General features: G+C 58.1%; 7 non-coding genes across 7 annotated transcripts; all 7 read left to right on the top strand.

Moving 5' to 3' along the window:
- The first annotated feature begins 14957 nt into the window (after positions 1-14957).
- On the top strand, positions 14958-15076 carry LOC122478479. Its single transcript, XR_006296015.1, has one exon. It is a non-coding gene; the product is annotated as a 5S ribosomal RNA (ribosomal RNA).
- Positions 15077-16262: 1186 nt separating this feature from the next.
- Positions 16263-16381, top strand: LOC122478478. The gene has a single exon (XR_006296014.1). It is a non-coding gene; the product is annotated as a 5S ribosomal RNA (ribosomal RNA).
- Positions 16382-17545: 1164 nt separating this feature from the next.
- LOC122478521 lies at positions 17546-17664 on the top strand. Its single transcript, XR_006296056.1, has one exon. It is a non-coding gene; the product is annotated as a 5S ribosomal RNA (ribosomal RNA).
- A 1169-nt stretch (positions 17665-18833) lies between these two features.
- LOC122478511 lies at positions 18834-18952 on the top strand. Its single transcript, XR_006296046.1, has one exon. It is a non-coding gene; the product is annotated as a 5S ribosomal RNA (ribosomal RNA).
- A 1222-nt stretch (positions 18953-20174) lies between these two features.
- Positions 20175-20293, top strand: LOC122478499. The gene has a single exon (XR_006296035.1). It is a non-coding gene; the product is annotated as a 5S ribosomal RNA (ribosomal RNA).
- Positions 20294-21468: 1175 nt separating this feature from the next.
- LOC122478488 lies at positions 21469-21587 on the top strand. The gene has a single exon (XR_006296024.1). It is a non-coding gene; the product is annotated as a 5S ribosomal RNA (ribosomal RNA).
- A 1166-nt stretch (positions 21588-22753) lies between these two features.
- Positions 22754-22872, top strand: LOC122478477. The gene has a single exon (XR_006296013.1). It is a non-coding gene; the product is annotated as a 5S ribosomal RNA (ribosomal RNA).
- Positions 22873-23762: the final 890 nt, after the last annotated feature.

Here is a 23762-nt window from a genome sequence, read left to right as displayed (position 1 = left end):
TTCTAGAAATTCAGTCGACGTTCTCAATTCACCAAGCAAAAAATCTAACAATCTTCAACAAGTTTGTATCCTCTGAACACGTTTCTTTGGCTGCCACGATCAAACCTGGTTGAATTAAATCACCCTCAGTGAATGGTTTCCTCACTTGGCAAAATAACCCGCCGCTTGGCAACTTACTTTAGCTGCGGCCTCATTTCCAACTTTTATTTTTATGAAGACACAATTGGCTGTGTTGTGAGATCCTAAGTTTTCTACTCTTCAGGGCGCCTGGGTGGCTTGGTCAGTTAGCATCCGACTCTTGACTTCGACTCAGGTCGCGATCTCCCTGTTCGGGAGTTCAAGCCCCGCATAGCGCTCCAGGGGCTGACAGTGTGGGGCCTGCTTGGGATTCTCTCTCTCCTCTCTCTGCCCTGCCCCCTCTCAAAATAAATACGTTTTAACAAATAAAAAAAAAAATTTTTTTTTAACTCACTGGTATAATTTAAAAAATGAAATAACATTCCTGCCTTTCATGATTGTTGCTTTCCTGTGAATTGGGAATATTGGGACGACTGCCTAGTCCGGTAATGCACACGAACGCTGTATTCTTTCAGGGTCGCTGTGGTAGGCACTTGAAACAGGGTGGCGTTATCACCTGGTCGCTGGGATGCGTCATGTGCCAAAACAGCCAGACGATACACACGTGAGCAAGTGTCCCTCTGTGTCCGGATGAAGCTTTATTTATTAATGATGGAATAGGAATCTCTCTTAATTTTCGCACGTTATAAAATATCATTCTTTGATTTTTCTCAGTCACTTGTAAGAGTAAACACCATATGCAAAAACGGGAGCTGGCCAGTTTGCGTCTGCAATCTGTACCCTGCGGACCCCCGGTCTAGAATCCTCCGCCAGCGTCCATCCACATGCTGAGGGGACCAGACTGGTGAATTAAGCAGACATCACGCCTGCCTTCTTCAGACCCCTTAGGATGCCACTAATCTCTGCCATTCTGCCAGATACAACATTTACTCTCTTGGCCAGGGGTATACTTTTGAGCTTCCACTTGACTTTCCTTTCTAGGGCGAATTTCACCATAGATCCAATATGTATTGAGGAGTTTTGCATCAAGGTTTAAGGGATATCGCTCTATACTTTCTTTTCTTGTAGTGTCTTGGTCCGGCTCTGGTATCGGGATGCTGGACTCTTAGAATGAGTTAGGAAGTGTTTCCTTGTCTTCCATTTTTTGGGACGAGTCGGAAAACCATTGGTGTCAGTTCCTGTCTAAACATTTGGTAGAATTCACCTGTGAAGCCATCAGATTCAGAGCTTTCCTTTGTCAGGAGGAAACACAAACATTCGGTCTATAACAAGATCTTCAAGTCCTAACAGTCTGATTTGAATGTATACAGCCTCACTTCAAGGACATATAAAAGCCCTTTTCTTATTCAAGTCTGTCTCCCTCCCCTTTCAGGTGTTAAGGTCACAAAATGACACCTTTATGTATTATGTGTCCCCAGGCAGACTAAGGATAGTTTCTTATGCATTCGTCTCTTAAATCTCATAGAAAAAGTGCAGAATTACCAAATCAAAGTAACAATAATACTAGCTTTTATAAGTGCCCACATATTTAACTTTGCTTCTCCAGATGGCTTCAAGCTACTACTGTCTAGTTACTAATTCCTAAAGTCTAGTGTCCTTTCATTTATTTTATGTATTTATGTATGTATGTATGTATGTATTTGTTTATTTATTTTGAGAAAGAAAGAGGGTTGGAGGGGCGCAGAGGGACAGAGAGAGAGGGAGAGAGAGAGAGAGAGACAGAGACAGAGACAGAGAGAATCTTCAGCAGGCTCCACACTCAGTGTGGAGCCTGGCATGGGGCTTTATCCCACAACCCTGGGATCATGACCTGAGTTGACATCAAGAGTGGGATACTCAACCGACTGAGCCACCCAAGTGTTCCTCCTTTCACTTCAATCTGGATGACTTCCTTTAGCATTTCTCACAGGGCAGGCTTTTATTTCTCTGGGAATGTCTTCATTTCTCCCTCGTTTTTGAAGGATAGTTTGCAGGATATAGGATTCTTGGTTGACATTCATTATTCCTCTAAGGTTTCTGACGAGAAATCTGCTGATAATCCTATGGAGGGAAATATGATTAACATTTAACATTAAATAAAAGCTTTAATAAAGCTTTAATAATGCTCCCACTTAGCTTTATTAAGGTATTAATAACGTACCTTATTTTGTCTTATGCAACAGAACATTGCTTACAGTATCATGATGTCCGTTGAGTTATAGCATCATTTGGAGACCGATCATTCGTAATTAAAAAAAAAAAAATGAATGGAATATTTTAAGGTTAGTCATTGGGGCTCTTTAAAAGCCTAACATTATTCTAGATTTTCAGACTGGAAGTGAAAACAAGCTACTGAAACATCATACAGATTTTAATTTCTAATGAGGGAAATAACAATTGCCAATAACCCACGTAGACAAAAAGCTCTTTGGAGTCCTTATCTGTGAACCCAAAAAGTAAGAATAGCAATGGAAATAATCTCCAGCTGTGACTGGTCCATTTCTTGCTCATGACTTCATAAAGAGCCTGCAAAAGTGAAACAAAACACATTCTTGCGTGTCTCCTCTATTCTCAATACTCTACTCCAATGCTACTTCACTTCTGACATCAGACACGGGGAAGTCTGCACACATCAAGCAATTCTGTGACACTCTCTGGGTGTCCTATAATCTAAGTTCTGACCCTATCTACCTGATGTTATCAGATCCCACATATTAAGGACCTGGTCTCACGTGGGGCACCTGGATGGCTCCGTTGGTTGAGTTTCCGGCTTCAGCTCAGGTCGTGATCTCGTGATTTGTGAGTTCAAGCCCTGCAGTGGGCTCTGTGCTGACAGCTGGAGCCTGCTTCTGATTCTCTCTCTCTTTCTCTCTCTGCCATTCACCCACGTGTGCTCTCTCTCTCTCTCTCTCTCTCGCTCTCGCTCTCTCTCTTTCTGTCTTAGAAATACTAAATGAATAAACCTAAAGAAAAAAATAAAGGACTTAGTTCTATAAATTGTGCCTGCCCCTTCAGATGCCCACAGCAAGTCCAAGGTTGGTGTTTCCATGGTGCTTCTGACTGGCTATAGATGGGAGGTTACCACAAACCCCCCGTCTTTTGGTTCAATTCATTTGCTAGAGCAGGTCACAGAATTCTGGAAATCACAGTTTACTTACTAGATTGCCAGTTGATTCTAAAAGGATATTGTTCCTGGTCGAACTGGGGAGAATCCAGGTTCTGGGGCCTCCACCCAACGGGACCTCAAGAACCTGAAGTTTCTTGGTCTTGTCACGAGAATGAATTCAAGGACAGACGAGCGGCACAGCACATAAGTGACACAAGTGGCACAGTTTATTACGACAAAAGGTACACTCTTGAGAGATGAGAGCGGAGAACGTAAGAGACAGAATCGTGTTCCGAGGTTTGGGTTTCTATGTTTGATCAGCAATTGTTAACTAGAGGCAGAATATGCATTACTGGGGGCCCGTAACAGGGTTTCGTGCTTCTTTCTTCCCATTTTAGTCAGAGGGCTCCTGTCACGGCATCTGCCATCTGGACCTGTCTTCTTGGGAAGTACTGCCAGCACAGGTCTCTGACCTTCCCTATAGCCAGCTGGGACCTCTTCATTGCTGACCTTCAGGTACTAGGGGTCAGTTGCCTACTCCAACAATATTGCTCAGGAATAGCCGGACGGAAAAGATGCAGCGGGCAAGGTACGGGGGGGAAAGACCCGGAGCGTCCCGTGCCCCTCTCCCCAAATCTGCACGAGTTCACCAGCCCTAAAGCTCTCCAAACCCCATCCTGCTGAGGTTCCGTGAAGGCTCCATTCCATAGACGTGGCCGATTAAATCTTTGGCCATTGTGGGTTGAACTCAACTGCCAGCCCCTCTGCCTTCCCCACCCCTCTAATCCTGATGCTGTTCCCATGGCGACCAGCCCCTATCCCTGGGGGCTTTTCCCCAAAGCCATCTTATCAATATATATTCTGGTGTCATCGAAAGGGACATCTTATGAATAATAAAAGACCACTTTACTGCTTTCCCCACTTAGGACATTTCAGGAGTTTTAGGAGCTCCATGAAGGGCGTTGGATACGAGAGGGAAAAGATAGGATACAATAGGCAGAGAGGGAAAGGTTAGGACTTGAGGTCCCCGGGTGGGAAAAAAACACGTATTTTGGAACGATGCTGGGAGTGTTTGACCATAGCAAACCCCCTCGGGCATAAGATCCCTCTCCAGGGTGGAACAGATAGCACCTACGCTCCCTCAGGAATTTAACACTCAAACGACCTAACTACAAAAAGGAAACCATAAGACTTGCGGTTCTAGGAAGGACACTATGATCAGCCTGACTCCTCACACGATGGAGTCGAGCCAATCAGGAATGGGCAACCTGGCACCTAGAGTTATCCAGCCGGTGAGGATAGAACCTGAGAAGGAACAGGGGGGAAGGGAAGGGAGGGCTGAGCAGAACCTTAGAAAACAAGGACCCTTGCCTCCAGTGGCTGGTATTCACTTTCCAATGCCCCCTCTCTGTAAAGACAGCTTTCATACTGCTCTAATAGACTTTTGCCTGCTGCTCATTTTGTGCCCATCTCTTCCTTCTTCCACACAGCAAGAAGACAAATCCCGGGTACTGAGGCGAAAACCCTGCAACAAGGACAGAGGAAGACCAAATTGCACATTGCTTATTATCACTCACAGTATCACACAGCCATTGTTAGGGGATGCCAAGCACCCTTGTAAGACCACGGCCGGACCTGAGGTTTTGGTCATTTTAGCTCAGAAAGCTGCTTGTTGTAACCTGAGGGAATGTGACCACAATTCGTTTTATCCTTTTTGGGTTTTTTATCTATTTTTTTTCCTCTACTCTTTCCCCCACCCCCTCACTTTCCTTTTTTCTTTATTCTGTCCCTTTACCTTTTTCTCATTTTTCTTTCTTTTTTCAATTTTCTTTTTTTATTCAGTTTTAATGTTTATTCATTTTGAGAGAGAGACAGACCGACAGAGCAGGAGCCGGGGAGGGGCAGAGAGAGAGGGAGCCAAGGCTCCCAAGCAGGCTCCAGACGCTGAGCTGTCAGAGCCTGACGCGGGGCTCGAACCCATGAACTGTGAATCATGACCCGAGCTGAAGTCGGACACTCAACCGACTGAGCCACCCAGGCGCCCCTCTTTCTTTCTTTCTTTCTTTCTTTCTTTTTTTTTTTAACTTTATTTATTTATGTTGAGAGAGACACAGAGAGTGAGTGGGGCAGGGGCAGAGACAGAGAGAGACAGAATCCCAAGCAGGAACTGGAACTCACAAACCATGAGATCATGACCTGAGCCAAAACCAAGAGTTGGATGCTTAAGGCACTGAGCCACCCAGGTGCCCCTCTCATGTTTCTTTCTAAATAAATATGGAGCTAATATCTTTCAGGGACATTTTGTGTTTTCCCCTACACTTGTTCACTACCCTCCCCCCACCACACACACACACACACACACACACACACACACACGCTCTCTCCCAAAGATAAAGCTTGTTTGAAATATGCTAAACTGATTCTCTCCCTGATAATATCTGCAGATTTGAGTTAAATAACCTAGAAAAGAGGCCATCTCGTTGAATGTGATGTAACTTGGGTAAAAATTAATTTTAAAAAACCTCATATAGAGACACCCAGGTGGCTCAGTGGGCTAAGCGTCTGACTTCAGCTTAGGTCATGATCAAACAGCTTGTGGGTTTTAGCCCCGCATTGGACTCTGCACTGACAGTGTGGAGCCTGCTTGGGATTCTCTCTCTCTCTCTCTCTCTCTCTCTCTCTCTCTCTCTGTTCCTACCCCACTTGCACTCACTCTCTCTCTCTCTCTCAAAAATAAATAAATAAAAACTTTAAGGGGGAAAAAAAACCCCTCATACAATGAGGAGGAAAGCTGATAAATGCAAACAAAAAAGGGCAGCCCGATGTCTGAGGCCAGGTACTCCCCTGCATGGTTTTAGTTTCTGCAATCTTGCTTGCCTCTTGCATCGGCCAGCAGCCAGGAACCAGAAACTTCGCTAAACTAGTCCTGCCCAACCCTCAGTAAAACTCCAGCCCAACGTTCAGTCTTTGGAGGTGACTCCACTGAGCCAACACCAGTGCAAAATAAACAGTCCGTTCTGATTCCCTGCATGCTTGTCCCTGGACAAGCTCGTGCTGGATGCCCAGCATTTGCTGTAACAACAGAATGGAGTCAGGAGGCCAGCAGGGGAAGCTCTCCTATGGGAAGGGGAATTAAAAGAGAGAGAAGCAAACCATAAGAGACGTTTGTTGTTGTTGTTATGTGTATTTATTTTTTGAGAGAGAGACAGAACACAAGCAGGGGACGGGCAGAGAGAGAGAGAGAGAGAGAGAGCGAGAGAGGGCGACACAGAATCCGAGGCAGGCTCCAGGCTCCGAGCTGTCAGCACAGAGCCCAACACAGGGCTCAAACTCACAAACAGCGAGATCATGACCTGAGCTGAAGACACCTTAACTGACTGTGCCACCCAGAGGTCCCGAGAGACTCTTAATGATAGAGAACAAACTGGGGGTTGATGGAGGGAGGTGAGTGGGGGATGGGCTAAATGCGTGGTGGTATGGAGGTGTTAGGATGAGCACGGGGTATTATATGAAAAGTATATGTGAAGCGATGCATCACTAAATTCTACTCCTGAAGCCAATATTGCACTCTATGTTCACTGATATGGGCAGCAAAGGCAGAAAGGAATGTAGATAAAATTCAATTTCCTTATAACCTGCAGCCTATTGACAAATATAATACTTTAAGCAGGCAGAGCGTTGGTGCAAAGAGGTGGTTTTATTAAAGCATGGGGACAGAACTTAGGGGCAGAGAGCGCTGCCCTGGGATTGTAAGGAGAGACTGATGATATACTTGGGAGTTGGGGGAGGTCAAGACTAGGAGACGTTTCCAGAAGGACTTTTATATGTTAAAGAAGACTTACAGAATCCAGAGGCCTAGCTACTGTGAAGCAAAAGTTGTTTTCCGCCCTGGCAAAGCATTAACGGTAAAACGGTCTGGAGTTCCCAGAGAAATGGTTCACTCTGCCAGCCTCGAGGATTTGTCGATGGGCTGCAGGTCAGAAGGAAATTTAATTTCATCTGCGTTCTTTTCTGCCTCTGCTGCCCACATCAGTTATGACGAGGTTACTTTCTTCTAGGTGATGAGAGGGGCTTAGAAAGAAGATTACCTGACTAGAGCTTGATGAGGGAGCAGGAGGCAGGCAGGGCAAAATACAAGCCCTCCCCCGGGTGGGTGGGACGCGTGAGAGGTGCCTCAGGCACACCTGGCTGCCTGAAGACAAAGGAGAGAAACAAAACACGACAACACAAATGGTTAACTGATAGAGATCACAGTCCCTCGGGACAAGTGTCTCCATCAGTCTGCAAACGTCCTAGTCAATTACAGGAGAAAGGCGGCGTTATCAATAGCCTAATTTCCAGAAACCTGTAGACTCCGTTTCCTGTCACCCCAACCACACCCGTCCACAGCGATGTGGGGAACAAAGGCAAGAAGGAAATGGCAGGTAAAATTCAATTTCCTTCTAGCCTGCGGCCCATTGACAGATACCGGAGGCGGGCCGAGTACGACTTGACTCCAGGAACTCCCCACTGTCTCAATGTTAATGCTTTGCTAGAGAGACAAACAACCTCAGCTTGACTTTCGCAAGGCCTCAGGTACCTTAGGGGTCCTCTGTAGCATATCAAAGTCCCTCCGGAGGCCTCTCTTTTAACTTTTTGTCCCCAACCCCATAGTATAAATCCAACCCTTCTTCACAAACCCCAGTTGAGTGAGCTCTTTCTGCCCACTGGCTCTGTCCCCGTGCTTTAATAAAATCACCTTTTTGCACCAACATGGTCTGTGTTCAAGAATTCTTTTTGGGGGCACCTGGGTGGCTCAGTCAGCTAAGCATCTGACTTCCACTCAGGTCACGATCTCACAGTTTGTGAGTTCCAGCCCCACATTGGGCTCTCTGCTGTCAGCGTGGAGCCCGCTTCAGACCCTGTGTCCTCTCTCTGCCTCTGCCCTGACTTGTGCTTTCTCTCTGTCTCAAAAATAAGTACCAAAAAATAAATTAAAAGAAAAACATTCTTTCTTGGCCACCGGCTCCAGGCCCCATGAACCCCATCACCACCCCAAAACTTCACCAAGCCGGTGGGGTGATTCTTAATTGAACGGTTTAAGATTTCATTTCTGAGAGAGCCAAAACTGTAATTAGATCCTAGTTTGGTGACATAGGGCTTAGCATAAGTGACTCCATTTTTGGGCTGGTTGTCTTGTTTTTAATAGCTTAATTTTTCAAAAAAAAAAAAAATCAACCAAATTCCACTTTCAGTACAAAGGCAGAGTCTGAGTCAGTCTTCATCCTGGGTGCTCAGGGCAGGGAGAATCTCCCAAGTTCTGGTCTTTTCCATACAAAGATTTTGTTGTTGTTGTCATTCTTTTTAATGTCCATTTATTTTTGAGAGACAGAGACAGAGCGTGGGCGGGGGAGGGGCGGAGAGAGAGAGGGAGACACGGAATCAGAAGCGGCTCCAGGGTCTGAGCTGTCAGCGCAGAGCCCAACGTGGGGCTCGAACTCACAAGCCTTGAGACCGTGACCTGCCCTGAGATCACGACCTGAGCCCAAGTCGGCCGCTCGACCGACTGAGCCACCCAGGCGCCCCTCCATACAAAGTTTTAGATGTCCTCCACTTTATGGAACCTGTAATTTTATGGAGAAAAGGAAATCTAATATAGACCAAAATATAAAAACTTGTTGAGAATATTGGGTTAAAGAACAAAAATTCAAACGAGTAACTTTAAAAGCCTAATCGGTGGGGTGCCTGGGTGGCTCAGTCGGTTGGGCGTCCGACTTGGGCTCAGGTCATGATCTCGCAGTTTGTGAGTTCGAGCCCTGCATCAGGCTCTGTGTGGACAGCTCAGAGCTTGGAACCTGCTTCAGATTCTACATTTCTCTCTCACTCCAAAATAAAGAAACATTACAAAAATAAAAGTCTAGTTGGTTTTAGTCGACGACTCACCAAGTGGACAGCATGCCATCTGACAAAGACAAGGAAACTGCACCACAGGGAAGCCTTTTATAGGCAGAACTGAGGTAGAACAATTGGTTATCAGCAAAAGAAAAGAAAGGATTCTTTGAGGCAAGGTCACCTTCCCTCAGGGGAAAGATCAGGGAGGTCTCATCCTGCAGATTACCTCTCTAGTGCTGATCTGGAGAATTCCAGCCCATGTGGTTGGTTCAAAATTCCACTCCTGGGAGAGAGGCTGAAACTGAAGTTGGGTTTAAGATGATAAGTCTTGTGGCGATGAGTCTTTCGGGGTTTCATATAAGTGACTCCATCCTGGCCTGTTGTTTGAAAAGTGCAGTGTTCATCCATCCTTTATTTGTTCACTCTTGTTCACTCTTCAAAGTGCCTGGGAAGTGTCTTGTCATTCAGGGCTGTTTTCAAATATAGTATGTATGTCTCTCTCTCTCTCTCTCTCTCTCTCTCTATATATATATATATATATATAAATTTTTTAATGTTTATTCATTTATTTTTTTGAGAGACAGAGAAAGAGAGAAAGCATGAGGTGGGAGGAAGGGCAGAGAGAGAGAGAGAGAGAGAGAGAGAGAGAAATCCCAAGCAGGCTCCGGGCTGTCAGCACAGAGCCCAGCGCGGTGCTCAGTCCCACCAACCACGAGACCATGACCTGAACCAAAACCAAGAGTCTGACGCTTCACTGACTAAGCCCCCGAGGCGCCCCTAAAACAGAGTGTATGAATAGAAAATTTCAGTTTTCTGAAATCGACAGATCAGATCAGGGGCCAACAGCTCAGGGGATGACTGCCATTGAAAATATAATTTGTTTCTTACAGAACCCAAGAGGAGGGGCCGTGCCATGAGGGGGCCACATAGGAAAGCACCAGCAGAGGTCAGGAGGCAAAGAGAGAGGGAGGAAGCATAGACAAGAGCCTTTACTGTGGTCTCTAAACGAAGGGTTGAAAACAAGACAACCGGTCCACACTGGAGTCACAAAATTGCGCATAGGCCCCACGTCACCTGTAGAGAGCAAAATGGAGTGTGTCACGTCGAGCAGGGGCCTGTGTCAAGCAGCGACACAAACAGTTTAAGGTACTGCCGCCGGCAGCATCCGCTGACACCCCAGAACTGATAAGAAGCAAAACCAGAGGAGGTCTACAGGGGCCCCAAACGGCTGAAATCCCTTTAAAAAGGGGAAGATTTTCACAGCAAACTGTCGGGCTCTTCAGACACACCTCTCTATGTCTGACCACTTCCAACGGGCGACCGCCCCCCGATTAATCTCCATACAGAACTGAGATCCTTCACTACGTGGGCATCGTGAGCGGTAAGTGCCAAGAGATGACCCAGACCAAGGCCTTCTCTCAACTGCACCCCCACAGACGACTTTGAGACCGGTTCGTGAACTTCCTACACCCTTCCCAGGGTGTTGTGTGGCTGCTCTTACGTTCTGCTCTGTGCGCCGCGTAAGAAGCCGAGTTTCATCGCACGGTGAGAGGTCACTGAGTGGGCAGTCCAGTGCCGGGCACGTAGTAGAGGCTCAAAAAGTAGCGCATGGGCAACCCTTCCTGTGACTTGACGTGTCCTCCTTCGTGCTTTCCTCATTGGGTGAGTGTCCGTGCCCGCTGGTACATCAGGGACTTTAAGGAACATAGTCGACACGATAATACCTCGCCGAAGCCTGACACATAACGCGGCTGCATAAACCGGGAAGACCGCGGGCCCTGAGGCCTCAACCTAGCCCAATCCAGAGATGTCGCTGAAGGCTTTGGGTCTCCTCACAAAAAAGAATTCCAGGAGAGGTCCAACACGGTGGATGAGTGGTACAAATAGCAAAGTTTATGAAAGTGAAAGTATACCCTTTAGATGTGAGACTGGGTACTGAGAGAGAGAGAGAGCGAGAGAGAGAGAGAGCGAGAGAGAGAGAGAGAGAGAGAGACAGTGAGAGAGAGCTGTGTGCCCTGGGGTTCGGGTTTCTCTGTTTTATCGACAAAGGGTAAAATATTCACTACTCGGGAACTAGACTTCTTGGAAGCAGGGTTTTGTGCCTTTTCTTCCCTATTTGGTCAAGGGTTTTCTGTTAGGGCACACGCCATCTTGGGCCTGTCCGGTCTGATCCAGCCTCTTGTGGCTTTGTTTTAGAGTACTGCCAGGAATGGCTTCCGATTCTGATTTTCCTGATAGCTGGCCAGAACTTCCTCTTCTGCCGGCCTCCAGGCATCGTACAACTGCGTAGTCTAACAATAGTAACGGCTCAAGAAGCACTTTTTTTCTTTAATGTTTCTTTGAAAGCATACAGGGGGATGGGGGGACAGAGGATCTCAGGCAGGCGCTGCCCTTACGGCAGCGAGCTGAATTCGGGAGTCCAACTCACTGATGGCAGGCGACACCGTGGCCTGAGACGGAGTCAGACACTCAACCCACTGAGAAGCCCAGGTGCCCCTCGATAAGCATTTCTGCTTATGACCTGCACTGAACTCAAGTACAAGAACCAACAACGATGGGTATCGTTGAGGCCCGGAAGGGACTCATAATCTATTTTGAGGTCACATATGGTTTAAAGAAACAATTATAGAATCAGTCTGATGTAAGATGGTCGTGAAACAAACACTCGCAAAACTTGGTGGTTTAAAGCAATTTATTATTATTATCTCTCATAATTCTGCGCATTCTCTGGGTTCATCTGGGTGGTAAAGACTTAGAGTTTCTACAGCTGCTGCCACCAAATGGCCATCAAATGCCATCAAATGAAACAGCTGTCCTCTTAAGGCTCAGCTGACTGGGCATCCTAGATGTCTCCCTCACGTAAAGGCAGCAGGGGCTGCTGCCGGCCAGCTGGGAGCTGGCTGGCCATTTGACCACAGAGCGTGAACGAGACCTCTCTGTGGGGCTCCCCGTTCTCACGAGCACAGTCTGGATTCCCAGCGGCAGCAAAAATCGGAGCAAGGCCGCTGAGAGAGAAATCAAAAACATCCAGGCCTCTTAAAAGGCAGGCCCAGAATTGCCTAAGCGTCACGGCGACTGAAAGAGCAGAGCTAGGCCGGCCGACTAGTGACCGTGTCCCCGACACGGCCGCAGAAAGAAGTTCCTGCTCAACCCTCAGAACACGCCTCCTCCCCTTAAGTAACTTACGTGTTCTAAGAAAGCAGGCTACCGATCGAGGCATTCTTCCCGAGTCTGAGGTGGGAGGAAGGGGAGTGTGAGAGGCATGGAAAGGGTGAGTAGAAGAGGGAGGCCTTCTCTCAGGTGGGGGCCAGAGGCGGGAGCCCTCAACCCTGTCCAGGCTTAGAATGGCCTGGGAGCATTTTACCCCTCCCCAAACCAATTCATCAGAGTCTCTGGGGATGGTGTTTGATGCTAGGTATTTCTACGGCACAGCAAGGCTGACAGCCAATGGTTAATAGGGGACCAGTGAGAAACGTTCTGTATACACTGAGGCCAAACATGTCAGAGATCCTCAGACACAGTGGCTCTTAAACTTCAGGTGCATCAGAATCTCCTGGAAGACTTGTTCAAACACAGATTGCTGAGCCCCACTCCCAGAGGTTCGGATTCCCTAGGTCTGTGACCACCGGGCCCAACATTTGCATTTTTAACAAGTTCCAAGGGACTCTGATAATTGCTGATTGGGACCACACTTTGGCCGCCAATCGGCTGAGTCCACGACCCTTCCCCAGCCAATCGGCTAAGGCCATGATCCCTATAAAACCTTTGTGCTTTTGAAACTCTCTCTTTCTCTCCAGTATGTCACCGCCGCGTCGAAGCAGGTAGGAGATTGAGCTCGAGCTAGCTCGAATAAAGGCTCTTCGCTTCTGCATCGGACTCGGCTCCCTGGTGGTCTTTGGGGATCACGAATTCGGGGCATAACACTACCATTCTCTACTGGTCACAACAATCCTAAGCCAGACCAGATTTAGTAGGGTGGAAAAAGGGACAGACCCTACATCTTGAAGGAGGAGGTGGTGTCATATGCATCTAATGGAGGCAAGTATAGATGGTGTATATGTTTATAAAATACAGTAGAGCTCCTAAAGGATGCTACTATTGATCTGATGAGTGCCCTTTGTCCCTGATGAGGCCAAGTCTTCCCCATTCCGACACGAGCTCAGGACACCAGAAGGCCCACCACCCCGGGCCCAGAGGCGCCGTTGGCATGGCATGCAGGTCCTCGCTCTCGTTCTGACCGCACAGGCCAAGGCGAGGCTGCGCCCAAAGGCCAGAAGAGCCAGGAGAAACGGGGAGAATCACTTGAAGGAATTACTCGCAAGGGAGTGCTCCCACCCACCAACACACGCATAGACCCACGTGCGCGCCTGCGCGCGCACGCGCACACACACACACACACACACACACACATTACCACCACCCCCACCCCCACCCCCACCCGAACACACACACATCTCATACCTGGGCCTGACAGGAATGGGAGGAGGGATCAGACGGGCCTCCTGAGGCCTAGGCTGCAGGCCCTTGGGATCCAAGGAGTCATAAGTCAGCTTCAAGCCACTGCCACTTTGCCTAGACCCGCCCCAGCACCATGACCCTCCCGAGGGGGTAGCTGTCTCTCCAACACAGCCTCTTTGTGTGTGGTTCCTAGAGTTTGGGGGGTGTCTGTGTTGGATAATCCAGAGGTCGCTGCTTCAATACCACTCCCACTCCCTCTCCGACGCCATCTCTGTCACCCTCACCCTTTCCATCTCCCTCTCCACACCCCCACTCCCCTTGTCCCTCTTATTCTGACTCTCCCTATCTGCCTGTCTCTTCTCCCAACGTGTTCCTTTCTCTGTCAATCACCTTGAAAGGGTGTCTCTCGGTCCTTGAACTATCTGTCTACCTATCTGGGAATAGATCTATTCTCCTGAACCAGGACGTGGTGTGCGTGGGTGGGGTGGGAGGCGAGCAAGGGTCTCCGCAAACGGAGCTGGCTGGGACTGGTGATATTCTCTGGGAGCACTGGGGCTCCCGGAAGGGTTTGACAAGGTGGTGCAGACAGGACAGAAAAGCCAGGAGGCTGGCTGCAAGAGCCATAGGGCTGGGGAGGAGGCACTGAGAACACGGCAGAGCGGGCCCAGAAGGCAGGGCCTGCCACATGGCCCACCCTCACTTTCACCTTCTTCCCAGTGAGCACCCCGGGGTGTGGTGTGGTGAGGGGCGGTGTGGTGCGGGGCTGCGAGGTGCAGTGCGGTGCGGTGCGGGATGGAAGCTGAGGACGGCGTGGGGCCAGGCCGCGAGCAGCCTGCAAGAGTCCCGGGATTGGAGAACGCCGGGGCTTGCGCCACAGCGAGTTGCCAGGGTCCTCTTGGGCGACCACCCCCACACGCCCAGGGCCCAAGGCAGACCGCGGCGGCAGCCAGGCAGGCAGGCAGGCAGGCAGACAGGTGCATGGGAGAAACGCTGCAACCGCTGGGCTTGGGACGGGTGGAGCAGGCTCTTGAGGCGCCCAGCGGGACTGGGGAGGAAGCGCTGTGAACCCGGCGGGGTGGGGGGGGGGCAGAAGGAAAGGCCGGCCGGATGCCCCACGCTCGCTTCCACCCTCTTCCCAGTGAGCGGCCCGACGTGGTGCGGTGCGGTGCGGTGCGGTGCGGTGCGGGATGGAAGCGGAGGCGGGCGTGGGGCCAAGCCGGGAGCAGCGTGCAAGAGTCCCGGGATCGGTGAAGGCCGGGGCTTGCGCCACAGCGCCTTGCCAGGGTCCTCTTGCGCCGCCTCCGCCACCCGCCCGGGGCCCGCGGCGGAGGGCGGCGGCAGCCAGGCAGCCAGGCAGCCAGGCAGGCAGGCAGGCAGGCAGGCGCGTGCATGGGTGAAGCGCGGCACCCGCTGGGCTTGGGACGCGTGGAGCAGGCTCTTGAGGCGCCCAGCGGCAGCCGCCGGCGTCTACGGCCATACCACCCTGAACGCGCCCGATCTCGTCTGATCTCGGAAGCTAAGCAGGGTCGGGCCTGGTTAGTACTTGGATGGGAGACCGCCTGGGAATACCGGGTGCTGTAGGCTTTTTTTGCCTTTTGCCTTTTGCCTCTGGCCTCCTTGACCTCTCCTTTGGCGCCCGCCGCCCCTCCCCCCTCCCTCCGTGTGTCCCTCTCTCCCCGGGGAGCGCGTCTCCTGGGGCCAAACACACCCCGCCCACTGCTCCCTCAGCTCCTCCCGGGCCGGCAAAGCGGCCTGGCCTGGCCTGGCCTAGCCCTGCCTGGCCCCGCCCCGCCTCGCCCCGCCCCGCCCCCCGAGCCCGCACACCGCACACCCCACGGCACTTCCCAAGGGGTCCGCTCGCCGCTCCCCGCTCCCCACTGCCCGCACCAGGCTAAATCCCACTGCACCGGCTGGAAGCCACGCCCCAGCTTTGCACCTTTCCTGACACTGCACCCGCACGCACGGAGGGGTGGGGGGGTGCGGTGAGGGCGGGGCCGGGGGCTGGCGCCTGGGGACTGGAGGGTGGGGGCTGGCTGGGTGGATACAAGAACCCAGGAGCGGGCGGGGAGGGCGGGGCAGCGAGACCCCACACTCGGACTCCGCCACGGGCCTGGGCTCCCTGGGTCCCGGACCTCTTCCCTCCCTCGAGCCCTCATCCCCAGGGCCCCCGGCGGCGTTTGGCGAGGCCCGGCTAGGGCAGCGGGCTCGGGCTGGTGATGTTCTCTGGGGGCGCTGGGGCCTCCGGGGTGGCTTTGCACCAGGTGGGGCGGACGGGAATGAAAGGCGGGGGGGTTGGGGGGGGCTGGCTGCGCTCGCCCTGGGACTGGGGAGGAGGCGCTGAGAACCCGGCGGGGTGTGTGTGTGGGGTGGGGGGCCCAGAAGGAAAGGCCGGCCGGATGCCCCACGCTCGCTTCCACCCTCTTCCCAGTGAGCGGCCCGACGTGGTGCGGTGCGGTGCGGTGCGGTGCGGTGCGGGATGGAAGCGGAGGCGGGCGTGGGGCCAAGCCGGGAGCAGCGTGCAAGAGTCCCGGGATCGGTGAAGGCCGGGGCTTGCGCCACAGCGCCTTGCCAGGGTCCTCTTGCGCCGCCTCCGCCACCCGCCCGGGGCCCGCGGCGGAGGGCGGCGGCAGCCAGGCAGCCAGGCAGCCAGGCAGCCAGGCAGCCAGGCAGGCAGGCAGCCAGGCAGGCGCGTGCATGGGTGAAGCGCGGCACCCGCTGGGCTTGGGACGCGTGGAGCAGGCTCTTGAGGCGCCCAGCGGCAGCCGCCGGCGTCTACGGCCATACCACCCTGAACGCGCCCGATCTCGTCTGATCTCGGAAGCTAAGCAGGGTCGGGCCTGGTTAGTACTTGGATGGGAGACCGCCTGGGAATACCGGGTGCTGTAGGCTTTTTTTTGCCTTTTGCCTTTTGCCTCTGGCCTCCTTGACCTCTCCTTTGGCGCCCGCCGCCCCTCCCCCCTCCCTCCGTGTGTCCCTCTCTCCCCGGGGAGCGCGTCTCCTGGGGCCAAACACACCCCGCCCACTGCTCCCTCAGCTCCTCCCGGGCCGGCAAAGCGGCCTGGCCTGGCCTGGCCTAGCCCTGCCTGGCCCCGCCCCGCCTCGCCCCGCCCCGCCCCCCGAGCCCGCACACCGCACACCCCACGGCACTTCCCAAGGGGTCCGCTCGCCGCTCCCCGCTCCCCACTGCCCGCACCAGGCTAAATCCCACTGCACCGGCTGGAAGCCACGCCCCAGCTTTGCACCTTTCCTGACACTGCACCCGCACGCACGGAGGGGTGGGGGGGTGCGGTGAGGGCGGGGCCGGGGGCTGGCGCCTGGGGACTGGAGGGTGGGGGCTGGCTGGGTGGATACAAGAACCCAGGAGCGGGCGGGGAGGGCGGGGCAGCGAGACCCCACACTCGGACTCCGCCACGGGCCTGGGCTCCCTGGGTCCCGGACCTCTTCCCTCCCTCGAGCCCTCATCCCCAGGGCCCCCGGCGGCGTTTGGCGAGGCCCGGCTAGGGCAGCGGGCTCGGGCTGGTGATGTTCTCTGGGGGCGCTGGGGCCTCCGGGGTGGCTTTGCACCAGGTGGGGCGGACGGGAATGAAAGGCGGGGGGGTTGGGGGGGCTGGCTGCGCTCGCCCTGGGACTGGGGAGGAGGCGCTGAGAACCCGGCGGGGTGTGTGTGTGGGGTGGGGGGCCCAGAAGGAAAGGCCGGCCGGATGCCCCACGCTCGCTTCCACCCTCTTCCCAGTGAGCGGCCCGACGTGGTGCGGTGCGGTGCGGTGCGGGATGGAAGCGGAGGCGGGCGTGGGGCCAAGCCGGGAGCAGCGTGCAAGAGTCCCGGGATCGGTGAAGGCCGGGGCTTGCGCCACAGCGCCTTGCCAGGGTCCTCTTGCGCCGCCTCCGCCACCCGCCCGGGGCCCGCGGCGGAGGGCGGCGGCAGCCAGGCAGCCAGGCAGCCAGGCAGCCAGGCAGCCAGGCAGGCAGGCGCGTGCATGGGTGAAGCGCGGCACCCGCTGGGCTTGGGACGCGTGGAGCAGGCTCTTGAGGCGCCCAGCGGCAGCCGCCGGCGTCTACGGCCATACCACCCTGAACGCGCCCGATCTCGTCTGATCTCGGAAGCTAAGCAGGGTCGGGCCTGGTTAGTACTTGGATGGGAGACCGCCTGGGAATACCGGGTGCTGTAGGCTTTTTTTTGCCTTTTGCCTTTTGCCTCTGGCCTCCTTGACCTCTCCTTTGGCGCCCGCCGCCCCTCCCCCCTCCCTCCGTGTGTCCCTCTCTCCCCGGGGAGCGCGTCTCCTGGGGCCAAACACACCCCGCCCACTGCTCCCTCAGCTCCTCCCGGGCCGGCAAAGCGGCCTGGCCTGGCCTGGCCTAGCCCTGCCTGGCCCCGCCCCGCCTCGCCCCGCCCCGCCCCCCGAGCCCGCACACCGCACACCCCACGGCACTTCCCAAGGGGTCCGCTCGCCGCTCCCCGCTCCCCACTGCCCGCACCAGGCTAAATCCCACTGCACCGGCTGGAAGCCACGCCCCAGCTTTGCACCTTTCCTGACACTGCACCCGCACGCACGGAGGGGTGGGGGGGTGCGGTGAGGGCGGGGCCGGGGGCTGGCGCCTGGGGACTGGAGGGTGGGGGCTGGCTGGGTGGATACAAGAACCCAGGAGCGGGCGGGGAGGGCGGGGCAGCGAGACCCCACACTCGGACTCCGCCACGGGCCTGGGCTCCCTGGGTCCCGGACCTCTTCCCTCCCTCGAGCCCTCATCCCCAGGGCCCCCGGCGGCGTTTGGCGAGGCCCGGCTAGGGCAGCGGGCTCGGGCTGGTGATGTTCTCTGGGGGCGCTGGGGCCTCCGGGGTGGCTTTGCACCAGGTGGGGCGGACGGGAATGAAAGGCGGGGGGGTTTGGGGGGGCTGGCTGCGCTCGCCCTGGGACTGGGGAGGAGGCGCTGAGAACCCGGCGGGGTGTGTGTGTGGGGTGGGGGGCCCAGAAGGAAAGGCCGGCCGGATGCCCCACGCTCGCTTCCACCCTCTTCCCAGTGAGCGGCCCGACGTGGTGCGGTGCGGTGCGGTGCGGGATGGAAGCGGAGGCGGGCGTGGGGCCAAGCCGGGAGCAGCGTGCAAGAGTCCCGGGATCGGTGAAGGCCGGGGCTTGCGCCACAGCGCCTTGCCAGGGTCCTCTTGCGCCGCCTCCGCCACCCGCCCGGGGCCCGCGGCGGAGGGCGGCGGCAGCCAGGCAGCCAGCCAGGCAGCCAGGCAGCCAGGCAGCCAGGCAGGCAGGCGCGTGCATGGGTGAAGCGCGGCACCCGCTGGGCTTGGGACGCGTGGAGCAGGCTCTTGAGGCGCCCAGCGGCAGCCGCCGGCGTCTACGGCCATACCACCCTGAACGCGCCCGATCTCGTCTGATCTCGGAAGCTAAGCAGGGTCGGGCCTGGTTAGTACTTGGATGGGAGACCGCCTGGGAATACCGGGTGCTGTAGGCTTTTTTTGCCTTTTGCCTTTTGCCTCTGGCCTCCTTGACCTCTCCTTTGGCGCCCGCCGCCCCTCCCCCCTCCCTCCGTGTGTCCCTCTCTCCCCGGGGAGCGCGTCTCCTGGGGCCAAACACACCCCGCCCACTGCTCCCTCAGCTCCTCCCGGGCCGGCAAAGCGGCCTGGCCTGGCCTGGCCTAGCCCTGCCTGGCCCCGCCCCGCCTCGCCCCGCCCCGCCCCCCGAGCCCGCACACCGCACACCCCACGGCACTTCCCAAGGGGTCCGCTCGCCGCTCCCCGCTCCCCACTGCCCGCACCAGGCTAAATCCCACTGCACCGGCTGGAAGCCACGCCCCAGCTTTGCACCTTTCCTGACACTGCACCCGCACGCACGGAGGGGTGGGGGGGTGCGGTGAGGGCGGGGCCGGGGGCTGGCGCCTGGGGACTGGAGGGTGGGGGCTGGCTGGGTGGATACAAGAACCCAGGAGCGGGCGGGGAGGGCGGGGCAGCGAGACCCCACACTCGGACTCCGCCACGGGCCTGGGCTCCCTGGGTCCCGGACCTCTTCCCTCCCTCGAGCCCTCATCCCCAGGGCCCCCGGCGGCGTTTGGCGAGGCCCGGCTAGGGCAGCGGGCTCGGGCTGGTGATGTTCTCTGGGGGCGCTGGGGCCTCCGGGGTGGCTTTGCACCAGGTGGGGCGGACGGGAATGAAAGGCGGGGGGGTTGGGGGGGCTGGCTGCGCTCGCCCTGGGACTGGGGAGGAGGCGCTGAGAACCCGGCGGGGTGTGTGTGTGGGGTGGGGGGCCCAGAAGGAAAGGCCGGCCGGATGCCCCACGCTCGCTTCCACCCTCTTCCCAGTGAGCGGGCCCGACGTGGTGCGGTGCGGTGCGGTGCGGTGCGGTGCGGGATGGAAGCGGAGGCGGGCGTGGGGGCCAAGCCGGGAGCAGCGTGCAAGAGTCCCGGGATCGCGTTGTGCAAGAGCCGGGGCTTGCGCCACAGCGCCTTGCCAGGGTCCTCTTGCGCCGCCTCCGCCACCCGCCCGGGGCCGGGGCGCGGCCAGGCCCGGCAGGGCAGGCGGCAGCGCAGGCAGCCAGGGGGGGCAGCCAGGCAGCCAGGCAGCCAGGCAGCCAGGCAGGCAGGCAGGCAGGCAGTGCGCGTGCATGGGTGAAGCGGCGGCACCCGCTGGGCTTGGGACGCGTGGAGCAGGCTCTTGAGGCGCCCAGCGGCAGCCGCCGGCGTCTACGGCCATACCACCCTGAACGCGCCCGATCTCGTCTGATCTCGGAAGCTAAGCAGGGTCGGGCCTGGTTAGTACTTGGATGGGAGACCGCCTGGGAATACCGGGTGCTGTAGGCTTTTTTTGCCTTTTGCCTTTTGCCTCTGGCCTCCTTGACCTCTCCTTTGGCGCCCGCCGCCCCTCCCCCCTCCCTCCGTGTGTCCCTCTCTCCCCGGGGAGCGCGTCTCCTGGGGCCAAACACACCCCGCCCGCCCACTGCTCCCTCAGCTCCTCCCGGGCCGGCAAAGCGGCCTGGCCTGGCCTGGCCTAGCCCTGCCTGGCCCCGCCCCGCCTCGCCCCGCCCCGCCCCCCGAGCCCGCACACCGCACACCCCACGGCACTTCCCAAGGGGTCCGCTCGCCGCTCCCCGCTCCCCACTGCCCGCACCAGGCTAAATCCCACTGCACCGGCTGGAAGCCACGCCCCAGCTTTGCACCTTTCCTGACACTGCACCCGCACGCACGGAGGGGTGGGGGGGTGCGGTGAGGGCGGGGCCGGGGGCTGGCGCCTGGGGACTGGAGGGTGGGGGCTGGCTGGGTGGATACAAGAACCCAGGAGCGGGCGGGGAGGGCGGGGCAGCGAGACCCCACACTCGGACTCCGCCACGGGCCTGGGCTCCCTGGGTCCCGGACCTCTTCCCTCCCTCGAGCCCTCATCCCCAGGGCCCCCGGCGGCGTTTGGCGAGGCCCGGCTAGGGCAGCGGGCTCGGGCTGGTGATGTTCTCTGGGGGCGCTGGGGCCTCCGGGGTGGCTTTGCACCAGGTGGGGCGGACGAGAATGAAAGGCGGGGGGGTTGGGGGGGCTGGCTGCGCTCGCCCTGGGACTGGGGAGGAGGCGCTGAGAACCCGGCGGGGTGTGTGTGTGGGGTGGGGGGCCCAGAAGGAAAGGCCGGCCGGATGCCCCACGCTCGCTTCCACCCTCTTCCCAGTGAGCGGCCCGACGTGGTGCGGTGCGGTGCGGTGCGGGATGGAAGCGGAGGCGGGCGTGGGGCCAAGCCGGGAGCAGCGTGCAAGAGTCCCGGGATCGGTGAAGGCCGGGGCTTGCGCCACAGCGCCTTGCCAGGGTCCTCTTGCGCCGCCTCCGCCACCCGCCCGGGGCCCGCGGCGGAGGGCGGCGGCAGCCAGGCAGCCAGGCAGCCAGGCAGCCAGGCAGCCAGGCAGCCAGGCAGGCAGGCGCGTGCATGGGTGAAGCGCGGCACCCGCTGGGCTTGGGACGCGTGGAGCAGGCTCTTGAGGCGCCCAGCGGCAGCCGCCGGCGTCTACGGCCATACCACCCTGAACGCGCCCGATCTCGTCTGATCTCGGAAGCTAAGCAGGGTCGGGCCTGGTTAGTACTTGGATGGGAGACCGCCTGGGAATACCGGGTGCTGTAGGCTTTTTTTGCCTTTTGCCTTTTGCCTCTGGCCTCCTTGACCTCTCCTTTGGCGCCCGCCGCCCCTCCCCCCTCCCTCCGTGTGTCCCTCTCTCCCCGGGGAGCGCGTCTCCTGGGGCCAAACACACCCCGCCCACTGCTCCCTCAGCTCCTCCCGGGCCGGCAAAGCGGCCTGGCCTGGCCTGGCCTAGCCCTGCCTGGCCCCGCCCCGCCTCGCCCCGCCCCGCCCCCCGAGCCCGCACACCGCACACCCCACGGCACTTCCCAAGGGGTCCGCTCGCCGCTCCCCGCTCCCCACTGCCCGCACCAGGCTAAATCCCACTGCACCGGCTGGAAGCCACGCCCCAGCTTTGCACCTTTCCTGACACTGCACCCGCACGCACGGAGGGGTGGGGGGGTGCGGTGAGGGCGGGGCCGGGGGCTGGCGCCTGGGGACTGGAGGGTGGGGGCTGGCTGGGTGGATACAAGAACCCAGGAGCGGGCGGGGAGGGCGGGGCAGCGAGACCCCACACTCGGACTCCGCCACGGGCCTGGGCTCCCTGGGTCCCGGACCTCTTCCCTCCCTCGAGCCCTCATCCCCAGGGCCCCCGGCGGCGTTTGGCGAGGCCCGGCTAGGGCAGCGGGCTCGGGCTGGTGATGTTCTCTGGGGGCGCTGGGGCCTCCGGGGTGGCTTTGCACCAGGTGGGGCGGACGGGAATGAAAGGCGGGGGGGTTGGGGGGGCTGGCTGCGCTCGCCCTGGGACTGGGGAGGAGGCGCTGAGAACCCGGCGGGGTGTGTGTGTGGGGTGGGGGGCCCAGAAGGAAAGGCCGGCCGGATGCCCCACGCTCGCTTCCACCCTCTTCCCAGTGAGCGGCCCGACGTGGTGCGGTGCGGTGCGGTGCGGTGGGATGGAAGCGGAGGCGGGCGTGGGGCCAAGCCGGGAGCAGCGTGCAAGAGTCCCGGGATCGGTGAAGGCCGGGGCTTGCGCCACAGCGCCTTGCCAGGGTCCTCTTGCGCCGCCTCCGCCACCCGCCCGGGGCCCGCGGCGGAGGGCGGCGGCAGCCAGGCAGCCAGGCAGCCAGGCAGCCAGGCAGCCAGGCAGGCAGGCGCGTGCATGGGTGAAGCGCGGCACCCGCTGGGCTTGGGACGCGTGGAGCAGGCTCTTGAGGCGCCCAGCGGCAGCCGCCGGCGTCTACGGCCATACCACCCTGAACGCGCCCGATCTCGTCTGATCTCGGAAGCTAAGCAGGGTCGGGCCTGGTTAGTACTTGGATGGGAGACCGCCTGGGAATACCGGGTGCTGTAGGCTTTTTTTGCCTTTTGCCTTTTGCCTCTGGCCTCCTTGACCTCTCCTTTGGCGCCCGCCGCCCCTCCCCCCTCCCTCCGTGTGTCCCTCTCTCCCCGGGGAGCGCGTCTCCTGGGGCCAAACACACCCCGCCCACTGCTCCCTCAGCTCCTCCCGGGCCGGCAAAGCGGCCTGGCCTGGCCTGGCCTAGCCCTGCCTGGCCCCGCCCCGCCTCGCCCCGCCCCGCCCCCCGAGCCCGCACACCGCACACCCCACGGCACTTCCCAAGGGGTCCGCTCGCCGCTCCCCGCTCCCCACTGCCCGCACCAGGCTAAATCCCACTGCACCGGCTGGAAGCCACGCCCCAGCTTTGCACCTTTCCTGACACTGCACCCGCACGCACGGAGGGGTGGGGGGGTGCGGTGAGGGCGGGGCCGGGGGCTGGCGCCTGGGGACTGGAGGGTGGGGGCTGGCTGGGTGGATACAAGAACCCAGGAGCGGGCGGGGAGGGCGGGGCAGCGAGACCCCACACTCGGACTCCGCCACGGGCCTGGGCTCCCTGGGTCCCGGACCTCTTCCCTCCCTCGAGCCCTCATCCCCAGGGCCCCCGGCGGCGTTTGGCGAGGCCCGGCTAGGGCAGCGGGCTCGGGCTGGTGATGTTCTCTGGGGGCGCTGGGGCCTCCGGGGTGGCTTTGCACCAGGTGGGGCGGACGGGAATGAAAGGCGGGGGGGTTGGGGGGGCTGGCTGCGCTCGCCCTGGGACTGGGGAGGAGGCGCTGAGAACCCGGCGGGGTGTGTGTGTGGGGTGGGGGGCCCAGAAGGAAAGGCCGGCCGGATGCCCCACGCTCGCTTCCACCCTCTTCCCAGTGAGCGGCCCGACGTGGTGCGGTGCGGTGCGGTGCGGGATGGAAGCG

This window comes from Prionailurus bengalensis, unplaced genomic scaffold, assembly GCF_016509475.1.
Source record: "Prionailurus bengalensis isolate Pbe53 unplaced genomic scaffold, Fcat_Pben_1.1_paternal_pri Un_scaffold_71, whole genome shotgun sequence".
Taxonomy (NCBI): domain Eukaryota; kingdom Metazoa; phylum Chordata; class Mammalia; order Carnivora; family Felidae; genus Prionailurus; species Prionailurus bengalensis.
This window is presented reverse-complemented; position numbering and strand designations above follow the sequence as displayed.